This window comes from Artibeus jamaicensis, unplaced genomic scaffold (genome assembly GCF_021234435.1).
Source record: "Artibeus jamaicensis isolate MK-2021 breed Jamaican fruit bat unplaced genomic scaffold, CSHL_Jam_final contig_1085, whole genome shotgun sequence".
In the NCBI taxonomy this organism is placed as follows: domain Eukaryota; kingdom Metazoa; phylum Chordata; class Mammalia; order Chiroptera; family Phyllostomidae; genus Artibeus; species Artibeus jamaicensis.
Genome location: NW_026521214.1, coordinates 1,439,668 through 1,459,138, shown reverse-complemented (window position 1 = coordinate 1,459,138; position 19,471 = coordinate 1,439,668). Strand labels below are relative to the sequence as shown.

The 19,471-nt window shown below is 42.3% G+C and overlaps 1 pseudogene; it reads right to left on the bottom strand.

Moving 5' to 3' along the window:
• Positions 1 to 3,537: 3,537 nt before the first annotated feature.
• Positions 3,538 to 6,831, bottom strand: LOC119062961 (RNA-binding protein 8A-like; annotated as a pseudogene).
• Positions 6,832 to 19,471: the final 12,640 nt, after the last annotated feature.

The following is a 19,471-nucleotide window of genomic DNA, read 5'->3' as shown; positions in this document are numbered from 1 at the left end:
AATCAACCAGTTCTGTGAGGATCCTGATGACCAGTGTTTTAAACTGTGCGTCTGAGAGTTTTGCTATTTCTTCTTCGCTTAGATCTATGGGCTCTGGGGCTTTGAGATCTTCTTGAGCCATTTTTGGTCTGTTTGCGCCCTTTAAGTGTGCGGAGCGGAGCCTTGGGCTCCCAGGTCGCTGGGTTGTGACACTGTGTGTGGGGGGCGGGGAAATGGCAGCACCCTCTGCTATTAAGAGCCACTGGATGAGGAGCAGAGCCTTAGGTGGTTCCCCTGGACCGGACCACTCAGAGTCGCTGGGTTATGACGCTGTATGTGGAGGTGGGGTCAGAGCAGGGAAATGGGGGTGCCCTCGCTGCCACTTGCTGCGGGGACCCGCTGGGTCCCGGTCCAATCGCCCGCTCCCTCGCTTGTCTATCCTCACACAAATGCACAACCACAGTCAACCTGCAGCCCTGCTTCCTTGCTGTTTCCCCGCGGTCGCTCACTTGGTTGCTTGCTCGGTCTCTCACTAGGTCCAACCCTGTGCCTGGATTCAGCGCGCCTGAGTCCATCTGACCAAGTTTTCCTGTGCAACCCCGCTCCACCAGCTGCTGGTTTCGCCCCTTACCGGTCAGGCCGAAGAATTAACAGACTTCCGAAAAGTTCAATTTTCTGTGTTCTGGCTGTGTTTTCTGTTGCTAATATTAAGTTGTCTCTAAACTTGGTTGTGTGAGAAGGCACTGCGTCTCCACCTATGCCTCCATCTTGGCAGAAGTTACAGCCTGTTTTAACCATTTTAAAGTGTCCGGTCGAAGGGCATTCAGTACATTCACGTTGTGGGGCAGTTATCCCACTCTCCGCCTCCAGAGCTTGCCCAGCATCTCCCTGACCACTGACTCTGTATTCCCCACTCCCCAGAGCCCACCATAACCACAGCCACTACTCTGCTTTCTGTATTTACCAACTTGACTGTTCTGGGTTCTTCATATAAGTAGGATCATATGATATTTACGCTTCTGTATTTGGCTTATTTCACTTAACATGTTTTCAAGTTCATTCATGTTGTATCATGTATCAGAACTTCCTTCTTAAGACTGAATAATGCTCCATTGTATGAGGGAGGGCCCTCCCAAAACTGGGACTTATTTATAGAAACTGTGTATTTATTCTCACGTGTTTAAACTTCAGTCACCTTCACAGTAGTCTGCATTTGATGCAGTACACCTATTGAGATGTTTTTTCCACTGCTCAAAACAGCTTTTGAACTCATCAGTTTTAGTGCCTTTTAGTGTATCTACCATTTTTTGTTTCACTTCTTCCACATCAGCAAAACATTTCCCTCTGAGGACTTTTTTCATCTGGAAATAGCTCAGGGCAATTGGGTGAATAGGGAGGGTGGTTTGGTCAAAAATTGCTCACTTTGGGCAAGTGAGCTCATAAATCTCCCACCGTGAGATGAGCAAACACATTGAAAAAGTCTTCAAAAAACATTCACTGAAGACAAACGCAGCCTCTCACAACAATGCCAGCTGGTACTCTGATCCTGATGGGTTTCTAGAACACTAACCTAGTGTGGGAAGTCCGTACTACAAGCAGCCAGCCCCCCAGAAGGTAAGTCTGTTTTTTGCTGGGTCCCCGTCTTGTATGTACATACCACATTTGTTTTACCCATCCATTCATCCATCGGTGGTCACCTGGGCTGCTTCTACCCTTTGGCTATTGAGAATAATGCTACTGTGAACATTGGTGTTCAAATACCTGTTTGAAGTCCTGTTTTTTTTAAAAAAGGTATTATTTATTTACTTTTTATAGAGGAGAAGGGAGGAAGAAGGAGGGGGAGAGAAACATTCATGTGTGAGAGATAGATCCAGCGGTTGCCTCTTGCACACTTCTACCTGGGGACTCAGCCCGCAACCCAGGCGTGTGCTCTGACTGGGGATCTAACCCAGTGACCTTTTGGTTCGCAGGCTGGTAGCTTGATCTACTGAGCCACACCAGCCAGGGCTGTGCTCCTGCTTTTAATTCTTTTGGATCTATATCTAGAAATGAAATTGCCGCACCATGTGGAAATTTTATGTTTAATTTTTTGAGGAGCCAGCATACTGTTTCCCATGGTGGCTGACCACTTCACATTCCCATGAGCCATGTGTGAGGGGTTCAGTTTCTTCACATCTTTGTCAACATGTGTTACTTTCCATTTCATTTCTGAAGGGTGTTTTTGCTGACTAGAGAGTCCTAAGTGGATAGATGTGTTTTTTTCACCGATTTAAAGTGCCGTTTTTTCATTCTGTTCCGTTCCATATCTGTTTTGCCCTATTTCTGTTGGAATGATAGTCACTAATCTTATTCTTGCTCCTTCGATCATCATGTATCTTTTTTATGTGACTGTTTTTTTAAGATTTTCTGTTTATTATTGGCTTTTAGCAGTTTAGTGTGATATGTTCTTCTATTTTATAGTATTTATTTGTATTTATTTTGTTTGGAGTTCAGTGAGCTCCTCGAATCCATGATTGATATCTTTGCAGTTTTGGAAAATTCTTGAAGAGTATTTGAATTCTTGAAGAAAATATTTGAAGAAATCCAGTATTTCTTCAAATATTGTTTTCGTTTCATGCTCTGCTCTTTTCCCAGGACTCTGACTACTCAGATGTGTTTGAACTTTCACCATGTGCTGTAGTCTCTTACTCAATGTATATTCCATATTATTTGTTCCCTGTGCTTCTGCCTGGATATTTTCTACTGTTGTTTCGTCTAGTTCATTAATCCTCTGTCCTACTGCTAATACCCTGTTAAATGTCTGTAGTATTTTAAATTTTGGATATAGCATTTTTAGTTTTAGACTTTACATATGCCATTTTTTAATTTTTAGATTCCAGATGTCGGATGCAGTTTCCTCATTTTAAAACAAGTATTTTCTTGAGCATCTTGTCATAGTTATTTTAAACCCGCTTTCTGATAGCTCCCACAGTTTGACTCACTTGTTGATATAGTTCTATTACTTGTTTTGTTCTTTTCACTTTCAGTCATTTGTTTCCATTTTTAGCATGACTCAGTTTTGTTTTCATTTTATTATTATTTTTAATCCTCATCTGAGGATATGTTTATTGATTTTAGAGGGAGAGAGGGAGAGAGAGAAACATCGATGTGAGAGAGAAACACAGATTGGTTCCCATTCACCCCCTGACTGGGGATCGAACCTGCAATGTAGGTATGTGCCCTGACCGGAAATTGAACCCCTACATTTTTGGTGCCTGTGATGATGCTCTAACCAACTGAGCCACCTGGCCAGGGCGTGACTCTTCAGTTTTGATTGGATGTTGGACATTGTGGGGAAAGAAAGTTAGATGTTTTGGTTTATATTATCTTACTCCCAGAAGGATTAGCATTATTTTTCTGGCAGGCATTAGAGTATTGGTGTGTTGTTTTGATCCTGCGGATTCTTGCTTGTCTCTTTATTTTATTTTTTCTCAAATGTAGAGAACAAAAATGGGACATTATTCACAACTCAGAAAAATACCACTAAGCAATAGGGTAAGAGATTAAACACAGTGAGTTTCACCCCTGCCACATTTCTCCAAGGCTGCTTGGTCCAGTGGAATCTCTGCCCGAACCACCCAGACTACAGAGTACCTGTCGGCAGCAATTCCAGTCTGGACTCCTGCTGCATTTTTGGCCACCTCTCTTCTTGCCCTTGGGTGGGTCCTGTACAAAACATGGTCCGTCTTGATTAGCTGTCCCGTCAAATCTTGGCTTTCGGGTCCTTCCTCTGTAGCAGTCTAGGCCTCCTTGTACAGTTCTGACTCAGCTAGAGCTCACCCTTTCAGGTATCCTGCAGGCCTCTCCGGATTGAGGTGGGTGTTTTTTATTTCCCCGTACTCTGAAAATTTGTCATGGATGTCTTCTTTGGTGGCTTCCTCATGGACTCCAGTGACAGAGCACTGTGGTATGGGTTCATCATGTTGCTCCACGCCAGCATAATCCTTACGCACCCATGCTCAAGCCATGGCCCTTCTGCTTCTTCACTTTTTCTTTCAGTTTGTAGATTCTTGTCCTCATCCTCATCCTTGATGAAATCTTTTCCCTCACCCTCATGAAGATCCAGTATGTCACTCTCTTGATACTATCCTTTACAGCACAAAAGTTTTTAATTTTGGTGATGTCAAAAACAAAGACATCAGATGAAAACCACCTGGGTTCATTTGCTTTTCTTTCAAACAGATTTTATTTATTTATTTTCAGAGAGAGGGAAAGGGACAGGGAAAGAGAGGGAGAGAGACCTCAATCGGTTGCCTCTTGCACCTGAACTGGCGACCTTTTAGTTAGCAGGCTGGTGCTCAATCCACTGAGCCAAAGCAGCCAGGCCTGGAGCTATTTACTTGCAGCCTGAACACCTTCCTTCGATAGTTCCTGTAAGGTGAGCCTGCTAGCAACGGTTCCCTCAGCCTTTTTTTTTTTTTTTTAATCTGGGAAAGTCTCTATTTCACCTTCTTTTTCAAATGACAGCTTTGCTGGATATAGGGATTTTGATTGACAGTTTTTTTTCATTGTGCACTTTGAATGTGTTGTCTCAGTGCCTTCTGGCCTCCCTTTTTCTGATGTGAAGTTGTCTGTTAATCTAACTGGGGCTCTTTTCTTTAACATTTTATTTATTTATTTTTAGAGAGAGGGGAAGGGAGGGAGAAAGAAAGGGAGAGAAATATCAATGTGTGGTTGCCTCTTGTGCACACCATACTGGGGACCTGGCCTGAAATCCAGGCAGGTGCCTTGACTGGGAATCAAGCCAGCAACCTTTTGGTTCACAGGCCAGTGCTCAATCCACTGAGCCATGCCAGCCAGGGCTTATTGCAGTTCTTTTGTATGCAAACAGTCATTTTCTCTTGCTGCTTTCAAGCCTTTTCCTTGTCTTTGACTTTATATCTTTTTAAAATTATATTTTATTTTTAAAAGATTTTATTTATTTATTTTAGAGGGGAAGGGAAGGACAGAGGGAGAGAGAGAAACATCAGTGTATGGTTGCCTCTTGTGCGTCCCCTGCTGGGAACTGGCCTGCAACCCAGGCATGTGCCCTGACTGGGAATCGAACCTTGATCCTTTGGTGCGCAGGCCCATGCTCAATCCACTGAGCTACACCAGCCAGGGCTAAAATTATTTTTTATTGATTATGCTATCACAATTGTCCTGAATTTTCTCCCTTTTCCCTCCTCCATCCAGTACCACACACCATCAGCAATCTCCACACCTTTGTTCATGTCCATGGGTTATGCATGTAAGTTCTTTGGCTTCTCCATTTCCTATACTGTACTTTATATATCCATGGCTATTCTGTAACTATCTATTTGTATTTCTTAATCCCCTCACCTCTTCACCCATTCTTTCCCTCCCCCCTTCTATCTGGCAACTACCTGGTAAGTATCTTCTTTTCTCTTGCTGCTTTTAAGATTCTCTCTTTGTCTTTAACCTTTGGCATTTTAATTATGATGTGTCTTGGAGTGGTCTTTAATTATGATGTGTCTCTGTGCATCCATCATACCTGGGACTCTGTGCTTCCTGGACTTGTCTATTTCCTTCACCAAATTAGAGAAGTTTTCTTTCACTATTTTTTCAGATAGCTTTCCAATTTCTTGCTCTTTCTCTTCTCCTTCTGGCCCCCCTATGATGCCAACGTTACACCTCTTGAAGTTGTCTCAGAGGCTGCTTATACTGACCTCATTTTGGGGAGGTTCTTTTTCTTCTTCTTGTTCTGTGTGGTTGTTTTTTTGCTTCTTTATGTTCCAAATCATTGACCTGATTCTAAGCTTCATCCACTCTACCATTGTTTCCCTATAAATTGTTCTTTATTTCAATTAGTGAATTCTTCATTTCTGACTGGGTCTCTTTTATGCTGCTGAAGTCCTACGTTCCTTGAACATCTTTATAATGAGTGTTTTGAACTCTGCATTTGATAGATTGCTTATCTCCCTTATGTTTATCTCTTTTTCTGGAGTTTTGATCTGTCCTTTCATTTGGGCCATGTGTCTTTGTCTTCTCATTTTGGCAGCCTCCATGTGTTTGTTTCTATAAATTACATAGAGCTGCTTTGACTCCATGTCTTGGTAGTGTGGCCTAATGTAGTAGGTGTCTTGTAGAGTCCAGTGGCACATCCTCCCCTATCACTCAAGCTGGGTACTTGAGGTACACCCTTTGTGTGGGCTGAGTACTCCCTCCTCTTGTAGTTGAGCCTTGGTTGCTGTTGGCAGGTCAATGGGAGGGATTTACCCAAGTCAGTCAGCTGTGAGGACTGGCTATGACCACTGACCACCAACCTCAGTCCTCTGTGGAGGATCAACTGTGCAGGGACAAGTGGTGGTGTTCTGGCATGGTCTGTAGTTGTCCACTGGGTGTGCCATCCCTGGGTTTTCCCAGGTGGTGCAGGCCAAGATCAGCCCCCATCTGTGTTTTGCCTAGGGCACCGTGCTTGAGGTGTAAAGCAATCTGAGATGGCTGCTATTTGTGCTGGGCTTGGAGATTCCCAGTGGAAACTAAGTAGTGAATCTAATCTAGCTGCTGCTAGTGCCAGGCCTGGGGCCCACTGAAGCCAGCTGTTTTTTGTTAGATAGGATTTAGGAGCTAAGACCAGCTGTTCATATGGCAAAGCTGCTTGGTGGGCCCATAAGTTGGGTAGAACAGAGCCTCTGAGGCTCTCCAAGGTGAGTCAAACAGTGTTAGCCAGGTTGCTGGAGTCTCAAATATGGCACCAGCTTAGCAGCTCTGTGGGGGAAGGGTTTAGAAAATGGACAGTGGCCTCTGCTCACCTTGATCCAGACACTTCAGATTCTCCCTCAATATGCCTGGTACCTTCCAAGCTGCCATCCTGGTGCAGGAGCTCAAAGGGAATTTAGCATGTGGATTCTTTAAGAGGAACTCCTTGGGGCTCTAACAGTTTCTTCCACTGACTCAATCCCTGCTGGGTTTTGCAGCCAGAAGTTGTGGGGACTTCTTTTCCTGGCACTGGAATCCTGGGCTGCGGGGCCTGGTGTGGGTCTGGGCCGCCTCGTTCCCAAGACATCCCTCCCGAATTTTCATCCATGTGGATGTGGGACCAGCCCATTCCATGTCTGCATCACACCTACCAGTCTGGTTGTATGTGGTTTCTTTAATTCTGTAGTTGCCAGGCATCTATCAGCTCGGTTTCTGATGTTCCTGAGTAATGGTTGTTCTATATTTTAGTTGTAATTTTGATGTGGTTCTGTGAAAAGATGAGCCATGTCTGCCTATGCCACCATCTTGACCAGAATTCTCGTCTTTTTTTTTTAAAGATTTTATTTATTTATCTTTAGAGGAGAAGGGAAGGAGAGAGGGAGAGAAATATTAATGTATGGTTGTCTCTCGTGCATCCCCTGCTGGGAACTGGCCTGTAACCCAGGCATGTGCCCTGACTGGGAATTGAACCATGATCCTTCGGTGTGCAGGCCCATGCTCAATCCACTGAGCTACACCAGCCGGGGCTTGTCTTTTTGACTTTAAGCATTATTACTACAAAGTGTCTGGGGATGTCTTTTAATTTATCCTGCCGGGAATTTGTTGTGCTTCCTGGATGTTTAGGTTATTATTTTTCAACAAATTTGGGAAGTTTTCAGCCATAATTTTTTAAATACTTGTTTCTTTTCTTTCTCACACTCTTCTCCCCTTCTGGTACTCTAATTATGTTTGTCAGTGTGCTTAATGGTGTCACACATTCCTCTGAGGTTCTGCTTATTTTTCTTCAATCTGTTTCTGTTTCTACTTTGCAAAATTTTTGTTGATCTATCTTCAAGTGCACAGTCTTTTTTTTCAGATTTTATATATGCTTTTGTGCCCCTGCAGTGAATTTTTAAATTTTTAGTTAATGTATTTATTTTATTTAAAAATATTTATTTTTTCAATTACAGTTTACATTCACTGTTATTTTGTAGTGGTTTCAGGTGTAGTGCAGAGGGGTTAGACAATCATAAACTTGACAAAATGTTCACCCCAATATTTTCAGTACCCACCTGGCACCAGACATAGTTATTACAATATTGACTATATGTCCTATGCTGTACTGTGCATCCCCATAATTACCTGTAACTACCAATCTGTACTTCTCAGTCCTTTCACCTTTTCCACCTAATCTTCCAACCCCTCTCCACAATGAGAACTGTCAGTCTGTTCTCTGTACCTATGAGTCTGTTTCTGATGTTTGTTCATCTATATTGTTCTTCAGATTCCATATATAAGTGAAACCATATGGTATTTGTCTTAATCTGACTGACTCATTTCACTTAGAATAATTCCCTCTAGCTCCATTCATGCCATTGCAAATGGTAAGATTTCATTCTTTTTTTGTGGATGAGTAATATTCCAGTTGTATAAATATACCACTACTTTTTTATTCACTCTTCTAGTGATGGGCACTTGGGCTGCTTCCATATCTTGGCTATTGTAAATGATGCTGCAATGAACATAGGGGTATATATATTCTTTTGAATTAGTATTTTGGGTTTCTTTGGATATGTACCCCGAAGTGGAATTGCTGGGTCCCAATTGCAGTTGCATTTGTAAGTTTTTGAGGACCTGCCATACTGTTTTCCACTGGCTGCACCAGTCTGCATTCCCACCACCAGTGCACTAGGGTTCCCTTTTCTCCACATCCTTGCCAACATGTGTCATTTATTGATTTATTGGTGACGGCCATTGTGACAGGAGTGAGGTGATATCTCATTTGTCAGTTAGTGTATTTTTCAACTCCTAAATTTCCTGTTGGTTCTTCTTCTTCTTCTTTTTAATGAGGCTTTAAAGATTTCATTCATTTTATTTTATTTTTTTAAGATTTTATTTATTTATGTTTAGAGGGGAAGGGAAGGAGAGAGGGAGAGAAACATCAGTGTATGGTTGCCTTTTGTGTGTTCCCTGCTGGGAACTGGCCTGCAACCCAGGCATGTGCCCTGACTGGGAATCAAACCGCGATTGTCTGGTTCGCAGGCCCACGCTCAGTCCACTGAGCTACACCAGCCAGGGCTTCATTCATTTTATTTTAAGTGATGTTAATGACAGCATTTGAAAGGGATGATCTATCCCTGGCTGGTGTGGCTCAGTGGGTTGAGCTATAGCCTGGGAACTGAAAGGTTGCCTGTTTGATTCCCAGTCAGGGCAGGTGCCTGGGTTATGGGCCAGGTCCCCAGTAGGGGGCGTGTGAGAGGCAACCACACAGTGTTGTTTCTCTCCCTGCCTTTCTTCCCCTCTATAAATCAATAAATAAGTAAAATCTTTAAAAAAGTGAAAAGAAGCTTTCTAACTAAAAGCATATAAGGCACATAGTCACATCTTAGGTTGGTATTTTTTCCCAAAAAAGGTCAGTCTTTCCCTCAGCTGGGCCTGTCAGTTATCTTTTTCAATGTGCAATAATATACCTTTGCAATGTCGGATTTCCTTCTTCCGGACCCCTCGAAGCACAGGCACCCCCCCCCCCATTGTGATTGTCATCATGTTAACTGTTGACTGTTAACTATCCGGTACCCACCTCTGTAACACAAGTATGTGTTCATCCAGCGCCAGAGGTTCCCCTCTCTGCCTCCTCCCACCTCCCTAATCTATCAGCAGTGGATTTCATGTAACCCCGTTAAGCCTCCTCTTTTGGCTGTAATGTATAAAATAAGGTACAACACTGCTATTTTCCAGAGCATTTTCTCAGTCCATTGAGGTTTTGCTTCCCAGCAATTGTCAGTTTGGCACAAGTAAACTCATAAAAATTCTTACAGGGTTGGACCTTTTTTATGTGGACATCACTCTGTCATTCTCTAAGCTGACCCTCTGCACAGAAGAATTTTATGGGTTGGGAATTGCATTTCAGTGAAGCTGTTTTTAAAAAGCAAGAGATACTGTCCCTGCCTTGGCTGATGTAGCTCAGTGGACTGAGCACGGGCCTGTGAACCAAAGGATCGCGGTTCGATTCCCAGTTAGGGCACATGGGTTGCAGGCCAGTTCCCAGCAGGGGACGCACAAGAGGCAACACATTGATATTTCTCTCCCTCTCTCCTTCCCTTCCTCTCTAAAGATAAAAAAATAAATCCTTAAAAAAAAGAAGAAAAAGAGAGACACTGTCCCATTGTGGTGCTAAGATTGAGGGGCCGTAGTCATTGGGTCTGGCCCTGATCTCCCTTCCCATTTCTCTGGTACACGGATTTCATTAAATAATATCAGCCCTATTTTTAAAAAAAGATTTCAAGTCAAAATCACCTGCACATTGCAAACCTGTTGTTTCCTGGGCACCTACGTGCAGATTGTCTGTTAGCTGTTGGGCTGGGCAAGGGTGTCTGGGGTTCTGTCATCTTCAGCTTATCCTTGCCTCATGGGGTTCTTGCCACATGTCTGCCAGATTCTCTTTTTGGAATTCCCTGTGATAACGTAATAATCTGTTCTCGTGTTGCTCTACCATGGCCGCTTTTATGTTGGCCTTTGTCCCAGGGGTGAGCATTTTGACTGTTTCTAACTTTCAGCTATAATCATCTTGGTTCAAATCCAGTCTTCTCTCTTTCGAATCATCTCCTTGAGATATATTCCCCAATGTGGCATTACCCAGGTTGCGAGTATGGTTGTTTTTATGATCTTTGACAGCTATTGCCAAATCTCTAAAAAATTATAGGATCCTTGTTTATACTGCATTAATATACTTCGTAATGCAGAAATATACTTATTTTTCCACAATGCTGTTAGCACTGAGTTCTGTATGTCTTATTTGTTTGTGCTAATTTAACAAATGTTCTGTGGGAGTTTTTTATTTTGTATTTCTTTTTTTAAACGATTTTACTTATTCATTTCTAGAGAGAGGGGAGGGAGGAAGAGAAACATCGATGTGTGAGAGAAACATTGATCAGTTGCCTCGTGCACGGCCCCAGGTGGGGACCTGGCCCGCAACTCAGGCATGTGCCCTGACTGGGAATCCAACCAGTGACCTTTTGCTTCACAGGCTGGCGCTCAGTCCACTGAGCCACACCAGCCAGGGCTGTTTTCAGTATTTTTAAGTCACCAGTGAATAACCTTATGCACTTTTGTACTATTGAAGGCATGTGTCTCTTTTATTTTGACTCACAATACCTTAAAATATCTAGATTTACACAGATGAGAATTTGTTAATTATAACAGTTTAAAATAGCTTGCTTGCAATCTCAAGCTGGTTTTCATTTAAACTGATTCAAAAGGTTTAAAAGAGAAGAGAGTTTTTGCTTCAAAATTGAATCAAGAACACTATCTAAAGGTGTGTATTCCTTGTAAGGGAACACCCAAAACCTACAGTAAATGCTAAGACCCCCACAGAAGATTATACCATGACTGTGCGTATATACCTGACACTCACCTGCCATTTTCTCACATGCTGTGCACACATGCTGTGGTACTACTCTCTCATTAGTTTTACACACACATATACATATACATATACATATACATATACATATACATATACATATACATATACATATACATATACATATACATATACATATATCTTTACTTTTAAAAAGAAATCATCCCCCAAAGGTATGTTTATTGATTTGAAAGAGAGAAGAAGAAAGAGAGAGAGAAGGGGAGAGAGAGAGAGGGCAAGACACACACACACACATTCATGTAAGAGAGAAACATCAATCAGTTGCCTCCAGTACGTGACCCTGACCAGGGATGGAACCGGCAACCTAGACATGCACCCTGACAGAAAATCAGATCTGCAACCTTTTGGTGCACAGGGCGGCACTCCAACCAACTGAGCAACGTTCCCAGGGCAAAATAGCCTTACATTTTTTTGGAAAAGATTTTATTTATGTATTTATCTTTAGAGGGGAAGGGAAGGAGAGAGGGAGAGAAATATCAATGTGTGGTTGCCTCTCATGTGTCCCCTCCTGGGAACTGGCCTGCAACCCAGGCATGTACCCTGACTGGGAATTGAACCGTGATCATCTGGTTTGCAGGCCCGTGCTCAATCCACTGAGCTACACTAGCCAGGGCAGCATTACATTTTTTTAAAAAGTGCACTGCCAGCTTCCTCTTTATTCTGGTTTGAGGAGGATAATAAATAAAACTCCTGTTCCTTGTTCAAGATTGGAACCCAATTGAGAGATTAGTGTGGTAGCTACATGACCTAGCTTTTATTTCGACGCCGAATTGGACTTGCCCCATTATAGACATGTCTAAACACTCTTGGCATTTCTTGGTAGAGTGGGAAGAGGTGAGGGGTGGTGTACTTATAGTTGAGACAAACAGAGAATGTGTGCTTCATGCTGGCAGGCAGGCAGGTCCGGGAGTCAGGAGAGAGCTGGGTGAAGCATGCGCATTTCCTTCTCTGAAACCTACCAGACATAAGTTAGCTGTACTGGGGAGGAGGGAGTGAAGAGGTTGAGAGGGGTCACATGGAGTGAGGGAAATTTTGAAGAAGTGATCTTCCCAATATGGGACAGGAGGAGTTGTGATTAAGTGATCTTCCCAATGTTAATAAATGACCCACTTTAAAAATAACAAGAAGTTCTACTTAGATATGGCAAGAGAAATTTTAGAAAGAGATCAGCACTGAAACATTAACTGGGAATGCATCCATGACTAAAAGGTGATTGTTTTGCTTTAAAATATATATTCATTTCAATTACACAGTAGCTATAAAAATAAAATGAAAACATTATGGCTATATTAAGGTTCCCTTTGATTCCAACTTTGGATCTCTCGCCACCTTTTCAGAAGTATCCTCTATGTATCGCTGTATTTCCCCAGGCCTATAAAAATACTTTTAATGTGTCTATTATCTTAACAAACATGATATTATTTGTGTAAGAGTCTGTGTTCACATGAATGGATTAAGTTTGGGCTTGTCATTTGTCTCTACCATTTGCTACTCTTCTGAGTACTGGGGTTACACAACGTGCAAAATAGAGTCCCTATTCACCTGGAACTTGCATTATCCCTCAACTTGTTTTCTTTAAAGTATATTTTTATTGATTATGCTGTTACAGTTGTCCTAGTTTTCCCCCTTTGTTTCCCTCCACCCAGTACCCCCTTCCCTCCAGCAATCCCCCCCCTTAGTTTATGTCCATGGTTGTGCATATAAGTTCTTTGATTTCTCCATTTCTTATACTTTTCTTTAACATCCCTCTATTTTTCCCTACCCGTTATGTTTCTAAATACCTGAACCTTGTCCCCCATTCTCCCTCTTTCCCCTACCCGCTGATAACCCTCCAAATAATCTCCATATCTATGATTCTGTTCCTCTTCTAGTGGTTTGCTTAGTTTATTTTTTTAGATTTGGTTTTGGATAGTTGTGAATTTGTTGCCATTTTAATGTTCACAGTTTTGATCTTTTTTTTTTCTTAAATCAGTCTCTTTAACATTTCATATAAGAAGGACTTGGTAATGATGAACTCCTTTAACTTTACCTTGTCTGGAAAGCACTTTATCTGTCCTCTAATTCTAAATGAAAGCTTTGCTGAGTAGAGTAATCTTGGTTGTAGGTCCTTGCTTCTCATCACTTTGAATAATCCTTGCCATTCCCTTCTTGCCTGCAAAGTTTTTTTTGAGAAATCAGCTGATAGTCTTATGGGAACTCCTTCGTAGGTAACTCTCTCCTTTTCTCTTGCTGTTTATAAGATTCTCTCTTTATCTTTAACCTTTGGCATTTTAATTATGATGTGTTTTGGAGTTCTGATCACCAGTATTTTGAACTCTGTGCCTGATTGATTGGTTTTCTCCATTTCCTTTAGTTGTTATTCTGGAGTTTTATTCTGTTCTTTCATTTGGCCCATATTTCTTTGTCTCCTCAATTTGGCAGCCTCCCTATGTTTGTTTCTGTATGTTAGATAGGGCTGCTTTAACTCCCTGTGTTAGCACACCTGTTAAGTTACAGCCTTAGGTATTCACCAGGGAGAGGCAACCCACTTTACCACTTTGTGGCTCTGTATGTGAGGGAGGGGTTGGAGAGAGGACGGTGTTGCTGAGGCTTGCTCAGCACTGGCCTCGTTTCCATTCACTTCATTCCCTTATTGTACGTGACTGTCACCCCCTAGCTGCTGCCCTTCTAGAGGTGGTTCCCAGAGTGGGTGGGTTTGCATTTGTCCTAGGACAGGGTGGGCCTTTTAAACAGCCTCACCCAAGAGACCAGCAATATAGTCTACTGCTCCAGCTGGTTTTTACAGCTGGTAGTTATGAGGCTTTATCTTCCTGGTGCTGGAGCTCTGGGCTGTGTGGTCTGGCTTGGGCCTGGGATCACTTGCTCCTGTGGTATCCCTCCTGATTTCACCCACTATATGTGCATGTGGGACTGCCTGTTCCACCAGCCACCTCACTGCTGACACACTGTGTCCTTTCTACCCTGGCTCCCCATCTACCCCCCTCCTACCATCTGGATGAACATGGCTTCTTTAAGTCTTGGTGGTTGGACTTCCATACAGTTCAGTTTTCTGGCAGTTCTAGGTATTTTTGGTTTTAAGATTAGTTGTGATCCTTCTTATGGTTGTGCAAGGAGGCAAAGTGTGTCTATCTATACCTCCGGCTTGACTGGAAGTCCTCTGCAACTTGTTTTTTAAAGTTAATTTTTTAAGATCTTTGATAACACATTTAGATCTTATTAATTTCTTTTTTTCCTTTTTTTTGGATTAGCATGATTTCTTTCTTTTTTTAAATTTTTTAAAATTGATTATGCTGTTACAGTTGTTCTATTCCCCCCTTCATTCCCCTCCACCCTACCCCCCTGTCCCCACCATTACCCCCCTTTAGTTTATGACCATGTGTCTCAAGTCCTTTAGATTCTATATTTCCCATGCTATTCTTGCCCCATCTATTTTCTATCTACTGTCTGTGCTACTTATTTTCTGCACCTTCTCCCCCCTCTCCTCCTCCCACTCCCCTGTTGCTAACCCTCCTTGAGATCTTCATTTCTATGTTTCCACTCCTGATCTAGCTGTCCTTTTAGTTTGCTTTTGTTTTAGGTGTGGTTGTTAATAACTGTGAGTTTGTTGTCCTTTCACTGTTCATGTTTTTTTTAACTTCTTTTTCTTAGATAAGTCCCTTTAACATTTCATATAATAAGGGCTTGGTGATGATGAACTCCTTGAACTTGACCTTACCTGAGAAGCACTTTATCTGCCCTTCTATTCTAAATGAAAGCTTTGCCGGATGGAGCAATCTTGGTTGTAGGTCTTTGGATTTCATGACTTGGAATACTTCTTTCCAGCCTCTTCTTGCCTGTAAGGTCTCTTTTGAGAAATCAGCTGACATTCTGATGGGGACTCCTTTGTAGGTGACTGTCCCCTTAGCTCTTGCTGCTTCTAGGATTCTCTCCTTCATTTTAATTTTGGTTAACGTAATGATGATGTGCCTTGGTGTGTTCCTTCTTGGGTCCAACTTCTTTGGGACTCTCTGAGCTTCCTGGATTTCCTGGAAGTCTATTTCCTTTGCCAGATTGGGGAAATTCTCCTTTATTATTTGTTCAAATCAGTTTTCCACTGGTGGCTGTGCCTTTCCCCCTTCTGGTACCCCTATAATTTGGATGTTGGAGCGTTTAAAGATGTCCTGGAGGTTCCTAAGACTCTCCTCATTTCTTTGAATTCTTGCTTCTTGACTCTTTTCTGTTTGGCCATCATTTGCTTTCTTCTGGTCCACTCCATTGATTTGAGTCCCAGTTTCCTTTTCATCGCTATTGGTTTCCTGTGCACTTCCATTCATTTCAATTAGTTTCGCCTTCATATATTTGTCTAATTTGTGGGTATAATCAAGCAGTTCTGTGAGGATCCTGATGACCAGTGTTTTAAACTGTGCGTCTGAGAGTTTTGCTATTTCTTCATGGCTTAGATCTATGGGCTCTGGGGCTTTGAGATCTTCTTGAGCCATTTTTGGTCTGTTCGTGCCCTTTAAGTGTGAGAAGCGGTGCCTTGGACTCCCAGGTCGCTGGGTTTTGACGCTTATGTGGGGGCGTGGTCAGAGCGGGGAAATGGCGACCCCCTCTCCTGTTTCGCGATGCTGTGTGAGGAGCAGCGCCTTAGGTGGTTCACCAGGGCGGGGCCACTCAGAGTTGCTGGATTATGACACTGTATGTGGAGGTGGGGTCAGAGCAGGGAAATGGCGGCGCCCTCCCTGCCGCCTGCTGTGGGGACCCGCTGGGTTCTGGTCCAATCGCCCACTCCCTCACTTGTCTATCCGTGCACAAATGCGTGACCACTGTCAACACGCAGCCCTGCTCCCTTGCTGTCTCCCCCGCGGTTGCTCTCTTGGTTGCTCGCTCGGTCGCTCACTAGGTCCAACCCTGAGCCTGGATTCCGCGCGCCCGAGTCCGTCTGACCGAGTTTTCCTGTGCAATCCTGCTCTACCAGCCGCTGGTTTCACCCCTTACCGGTCAGGCTGAAGAATTTGTTGTTATCAGACTTCCGAAAAGTTCAATTTTCTGTGTTCTGGCTGTGTTTTCTCTTGCTAATATTTAGTTGTCTCTAAACTTGGTTGTGTGAGAAGGCACGGCACATCCACCTATGCCTCCATCTTGGCGGAAGTCCTCTTGTTAATTTCTTTTAATTGTTCCGTTATTCTAGTACATGACTATGCCATCCTATGTAATAAATCATTTCTATACTGATGGACATTCAGATTTATATGGAGTAGGATGTTGTCTACTGTAACATAAATTTGTTGCATAGTGATGTATATATTAAAGATATTTATTATCTCGTATTACAGAAAGACCAGAAGTGGAATGATCTCCATGTATATATATACCCATATATATGATCAGAGGTATCACCCTACTATTTTCTGTTTTTTTTAAAATTTTTAATTTTCTAAGCTATATAGTTATAGTTATAACTAATAAGCTATAGTTATTTTGTTATGTAACAAATTACCCCCAAAATTAGAGGCTGAAAACATAAACACAGTTTTTGTGGGTCAGGAATCGGCATGACTCAGCCCAAAGGTGCCCTTGACTTAAAGTTCCTTATGAGGTTGTGGTTAAGCTGTGAGACGGGGTGGGCAGAGTATGGGGGAGAATCCTTTCCAACAGGTGGGTCTCTCCACACAATTGCCTTATGACATGGCATTTGGAGTCCCTCAAATTGAGCAAATCCAGAGGTGGAGAGTGCCCAGGAAGGAAGCCACAGTCTTTTTATAACCTAGGTTTGGAAATGACATACCATCACTCTGCCTTATTATATTTTTTAAAAAGTGAGTTATTAAGTGTATCCTACCTCAAGGGGAGGGACGAGATTTCACAAGAGTGTGACTGCCAGGAGGCTGGGTGATAGTGTTTCTTACCAGTTAAAGTCTGTGTGCTGGATGCTTCAAAAGGCCAACATTAAAAACAGAGTTTGGAATAATGAAATGTTTACTGATGGGGAAGATGCCTGCTTGAGAAGATGGGGGCACTTACAGCTCCTCAAATCCATCCCCAGAGAGTCCAGAATTCAGGATCCTTTTATGTCAAAAGAAGGGAAAAAAAGATGGGAAGGAGGTGATTGATGACCTAGACATCTGGGCACCAGCCGGAATCTGAGGAAGAGTGAGAAATCTTGAAATCTGTTTGTTCCTGGTCTGGGTCTCTTGGCCCCTGCTGATCTGAGTCACCTTTTCAGCAGAGGTACCTTTTTGGCAAGGAGCTGTTCTTCTGAAAACTCAATTTTCTAGTAGAATTCCATATAGGTATGTTAATCATTGAGATATCTATCTATATCTATATCTATATCTATATCTATATCTATATCTATATCTATATCTATATCTATATCTATCTATATCTATATCTATATCTATATCTATCTATATCTATATCTATATCATCTATACATCTACATCTATATCTACATCTATATCTATATCTATATCTATATCATCTGTCTATATCTATCTCAAGAGCTGTTTGCCTGAAGGCCTGAAGGCCATGGGAAAGATGAAGGCTAGAATTAAGACAAAGTCACAGAGACTGAGCATTTCACTCCGTCACAATTGGGGGCCACCTTAGAGACTGCCTGCCTCATGCTGGTTCCCCTCAGTGTTGCCAGACGGCTGCTAACAACAACTGTGTCACTGTTGTTCTTGGAGGTAAGGCCAAAGGACCTTTCTGGCCCTGCATTGAAACCTTTTCTAATTTCTCTTCTTCACAATTCAATTCAATAAAAATGTACTATTTGCTTTTGGCCATGCTCTTTGCTACTTGCTAGTGTTACATGGATCGTGGCTTCAGAAAGCTAACAAGTGCCACAGAAGGGATAGACACATACAGCCAATAGCTGCACTATATGATGGGTGATTGAATGTCCCAGAAGCTGAGGAAGCAAGCAGGAGAAATGAACTGGAGTTAGATGAGGCAAATGAAGTGGTTTAGCTGGACTTTGGAGGGTCAGTTGGAAGAAGGTGACTTGGGGAGATAGGAAAAGGGCATTCTAGAACCAAATGTTACAAAAAAGTACTGAGAATAATGTATAGTTAAGTGCCACTATCAAATTTTTAATATTTTGTTATGTTAATTTTTAGGTTTCTTTTTTAAAAAGAAATTATGACAGATCTGAAGTCCTGTTTGTTCCCTCTCCCCATCCATCCTGGCTTCCAGCCCTCCCTTCTCCTCACCTCATATCATTATCATAATATGTGTTCATCTATCCATCTAGTTCCATTTTTTAATTTTTAATTTTTAAAAGATATATTTATTTTTAGAGATAGTGGAGGGGAGGGGAGAGGGAGAGAGAGGGAGAGAAACATCAATGTGCAGGAGAAACATAGATTGGTTGCCTCTTGTACACCCCCAATTTGAGCACTGATCCACAGCCCAGGCATGTGCCCTAGCTGGGAATCGAACCTGTGACCCTTGAGTTTGCATATGACACCCAACCCACTGAGCCACACCAGTTGGTGCTAGTTCATTTTCTGTAGACACATGTATATTCTATAATCAAGACACACTGTCATTCTGTGCATTTTTAAATTAGTGTGTACCATTATTTGTTGTCATGACGCTATTTCAATAACTCGTGAGCTATCAAATGGTGCTACTTATATGACTGAGTTTTATTTGCTTTAATATTTTATTTTTGGAACATATCACATCATCTATGTCATATCAGACATTTCTGCTGTTTCTACTTTTTGCACAGGAGTAGGCTTGAACATGAACGTGTCTTTTTGTGCAATCACCTGTATTTTTCTAGACATGAAATTGGTGGGTCATAAAACGCACATTTTGCCCTGACTGGTGTAGCTCAGTGGATTGAGCGCGGGCCTGCTAACCAAAGAATTGTGGTTCGATTCCCAGTTAGGCTACATGCCTGGGTTGCAGGCCAGTTCCCAGCAGGGGGCCCACAAGAGGCAGCCATACATTGATATTTCTCTCCCTCTCTCCTTCCCTTCCCCTGTAAAGATAAATAAATAAAATCTTTTTAAAAACCCTGCACATTTCAATTTTCACCAAAAAACCCCAACAAAAAACATAAAACCCTACTTAAAGATCATAAAAAAATAAATTTCACCAGAAGTGGCTGTTGCA